The sequence below is a fragment of the Anolis carolinensis genome, chromosome 5 (genome assembly GCF_035594765.1).
Source record: "Anolis carolinensis isolate JA03-04 chromosome 5, rAnoCar3.1.pri, whole genome shotgun sequence".
NCBI classification, from domain to species: Eukaryota; Metazoa; Chordata; class Lepidosauria; order Squamata; family Dactyloidae; genus Anolis; species Anolis carolinensis.
In genome coordinates this window covers 201137675-201142283 of record NC_085845.1, presented here as the reverse complement: position 1 = coordinate 201142283, position 4609 = coordinate 201137675, and positions in this window count along the sequence as shown.

Here is a 4609-nt window from a genome sequence, read left to right as displayed (position 1 = left end):
TTTTGGAAAACGAAAACGCTAGGAAAGTGTCGGAATTCACGCCCAAAGTTTATCAGTGGGAAAGCTCCGCTGATTTGTTGTCAAAGCGACGACGGAAAAACCACATGGAGATACTCTAAATATCTCTTTAAAAACAACATTAAAGCACTTCACAAACTTTTTGTTTCTTCATCTGTGTTTTGCATAGCATTATAATAGGAAATAAATCAATAGGTATAGATTAGTCCTGAAGGAACTAGCAAAGTGGTTCTCAGGTGTTTTGGCCTTCAACTCCCATAAATCCTAACAGCTGGTCAATTGGCTGGGATTTCTAGGAGTTGTAGGCCAAAATAATAATAATAATAATAATAATAATAATAATAATAATAATAATAACAACAACAACGGGAAAACGGAAACTGAAATCCAGTCTCTGACCAACACTGTCCGAATTTTTAGCACTGATATCAGCATGGAGTTTGGTTTGGACAAATGTTCGACAGTGGCAATGAAGAAGGGAAAAATCATTGAAAGTGAGGGCAGAAATATGCCTAATGGCCAAACGATAAAGTGTCACCAGCCAGAGGCCTATAAATATCTGGGCATATTACAGCTGGACAACATCAAGCATGAACATGTGAAGACTGTGGTCAGTAAAGAATACACACAAAGGGTCAGAAAAATTCTCAAAAGCAAGCTCAATGGAGGCAACACCATCAAGGCCATAAACACCTGGGCCATACCTGTCATAAGATATACTGCTGGCATTATAAACTGGACACAGATGGAACTGGACAATTTGGACAAAAAAACAAGAAAACTCATGACCATTCATCATTCACTGCACCCTCGCAGTGATGTTGACCGGCTCTATCTGCCTAGAAGATCAGGGGGCAGAGGACTCTTGCAAGTAAAGCAAGCAGTCAAAGAAGAAGAACATGCCCTGGCAGAATATGTCAAGCAAAGTGAAGAACCTGCTTTGATTGAAGTCAAAAATCAGAAACTCCTCAAAGCACAGCAGACAAAAAAAATCAGTACAAGAAAACCGCACTACAAACTAGAGCTGGCAGCTGGCACAACAAAACACTGCATGGAAAGTTCCTTGACAAAATTGAAGGAAAAGCTGATAAGGAGAAGACCTGGCTCTGGCTCACGAATGGGACCCTGAAGAAGGAGACAGAAGGCCTGATCCTTGCAGCCCAGGAGCAAGGCATCAGGACAAAGGCAATCAAGGCCAAGATCGAAAAATCAGCTGTTGACCCAAAATGCAGACTGCAAGGAAACCGACGAAACCATGGATCATATCCTCAGCTGCTGTAAGAAAATTGCACAGACAGACTACAAACAGAGGCACAACTATGTGGCCCAAATGATTCATTGGAACTTATGCCTCAAGGACCACCTGCCAACAGCAAAGAACTGGTGGGATCACAAACCTGCAAAAGTATTGGAGAATGAGCATGCAAAGATACTGTGGGACTTCCGAATCCAGACAAAGTTCTGGAACACAACACACCAGACATCACAGTTGGGGAAAAGAAAAAGGTTTGGATCATTGATGTTGCCATCCCAGGTGACAGTCGCATTGATGAAAAACAACAGGAAAAACTCAGCCGCTATCAGGACCTCAAGAACTGCAAAGACTCTGGCAGAAACCAGTGCAGGTGGTCCCGGTGGTGATGGGCACACTGGGTGCTGTGCCAAAGATCTCAGCTGGCATTTGGAAACAATAGACATTGACAAAATTACGATCCGCCAACTGCAAAAGGCCACCCGACTGGGATCTGCACGCATCATCCGAAAATACATCACACAGTCCTAGACACTTGGGAAGTGTTCAACTTGTGATTTTGTGATATGAAATCCAGCATATCTACCTTGTTTGCTGTGTCATACAATAATAATAATACAGTAGAGTCTCACTTATCCTACATAAATGGGCCGGCAGAACCTTGGATAAGTGAATATATTAGATAATAAGAAGGGATTAAGGAAAAGTCTATTAAACATCAAATTACATTATGATTTTACAAATTAAGCACCCAAACATCATGTTATGCAACAAATTTGACAGAAAAAGTAGTTCAATGTGCAGTAATGCTACGTAGTAATTACTGTATTTATGAATTTAGCACCAAAAAATCACGATCTATTGAAAACATTGACTACAAAAATGTGTTGGATAATCCAGAACGTTGGATAAGCGAATGTCGGATAAGTGAGACTTTATTGTATTTATGAATTTAGCACCAAAGCATCGCAATGTATTGAAAAGATTGATTACAAAAACAGTGACTACGAAAAGGCAGACTGCGTTGGATAATCCAGAATGTTGGATAAGCGAATGTTGGATAAGTGAGACTCTACTGTATTTATGAATTTAGCACCAAAACATCGCAATGTATTGAAAAGATTGATTACAAAAACAGTGACTACGAAAAGGCAGACTGCGTTGGGTAATCCAGAACGTTGGATAAGCGAATGTTGGATAAATGAGACTCTACTGTATTTATGAATTTAGCACCAAAACATCGCAATGTATTGAAAAGATTGATTACAAAAACAGTGACTACGAAAAGGCAGACTGCGTTGGGTAATCCAGAACGTTGGATAAGCGAATGTTGGATAAATGAGACTCTACTGTATTTATGAATTTAGCACCAAAACATCGCAATGTATTGAAAAGATTGATTACAAAAACAGTGACTACGAAAAGGCAGACTGCGTTGGATAATCCAGAATGTTGGATAAGCGAATGTTGGATAAGTGAGACTCTACTGTATTTATGAATTTAGCACCAAAACATCGCAATGTATTGAAAAGATTGATTACAAAAACAGTGACTACGAAAAGGCAGACTGCGTTGGGTAATCCAGAACGTTGGATAAGCGAATGTTGGATAAATGAGACTCTACTGTATTTATGAATTTAGCACCAAAACATCGCAATGTATTGAAAAGATTGATTACAAAAACAGTGACTACGAAAAGGCAGACTGCGTTGGATAATCCAGAATGTTGGATAAGCGAATGTTGGATAAGTGAGACTCTACTGTATTTATGAATTTAGCACCAAAACATCGCAATGTATTGAAAAGATTGATTACAAAAACAGTGACTACGAAAAGGCAGACTGCGTTGGGTAATCCAGAACGTTGGATAAGCGAATGTTGGATAAATGAGACTCTACTGTATTTATGAATTTAGCACCAAAACATCGCAATGTATTGAAAAGATTGATTACAAAAACAGTGACTACAAAAAGGCAGACTGCGTTGGGTAATCCAGAACGTTGGATAAGCGAATGTTGGATAAGTGAGACTCTACTGTATTTATGAATTTAGCACCAAAACATCGCAATGTATTGAAAAGATTGATTACAAAAACAGTGACTACGAAAAGGCAGACTACGTTGGATAATCCAGAATGTTGGATAAGCGAATGTTGGATAAGTGAGACTCTACTGTATTTATGAATTTAGCACCAAAACATCGCAATGTATTGAAAAGATTGATTACAAAAACAGTGACTACGAAAAGGCAGACTGCGTTGGGTAATCCAGAACGTTGGATAAGCGAATGTTGGATAAATGAGACTCTACTGTATTTATGAATTTAACACCAAAACATCGCAATGTATTGAAAAGATTGATTACAAAAACAGTGACTACGAAAAGGCAGACTGCGTTGGGTAATCCAGAACGTTGGATAAGCGAATGTTGGATAAATGAGACTCTACTGTATTTATGAATTTAGCACCAAAACATCGCAATGTATTGAAAAGATTGATTACAAAAACAGTGACTACAAAAAGGCAGACTGCGTTGGGTAATCCAGAACGTTGGATAAGCGAATGTTGGATAAGTGAGACTCTACTGTATTTATGAATTTAGCACCAAAACATCGCAATGTATTGAAAAGATTGATTACAAAAACAGTGACTACGAAAAGGCAGACTACGTTGGATAATCCAGAATGTTGGATAAGCGAATGTTGGATAAGTGAGACTCTACTGTATTTATGAATTTAGCACCAAAACATCGCAATGTATTGAAAAGATTGATTACAAAAACAGTGACTACGAAAAGGCAGACTGCGTTGGATAATCCAGAATGTTGGATAAGCGAATGTTGGATAAGTGAGACTCTACTGTATTTATGAATTTAGCACCAAAACATTGCAATGTATTGAAAAGATTGATTACAAAAACAGTGACTACGAAAAGGCAGACTGCGTTGGGTAATCCAGAACGTTGGATAAGCGAATGTTGGATAAATGAGACTCTACTGTATTTATGAATTTAGCACCAAAACATCGCAATGTATTGAAAAGATTGATTACAAAAACAGTGACTACAAAAAGGCAGACTGCGTTGGGTAATCCAGAACGTTGGATAAGCGAATGTTGGATAAGTGAGACTCTACTGTATTTATGAATTTAGCACCAAAACATCGCAATGTATTGAAAAGATTGATTACAAAAACAGTGACTACGAAAAGGCAGACTACGTTGGATAATCCAGAATGTTGGATAAGCGAATGTTGGATAAATGAGACTCTACTGTATTTATGAATTTAGCACCAAAACATCGCAATGTATTGAAAAGATTGATTACAAAAACAGTGACTACAA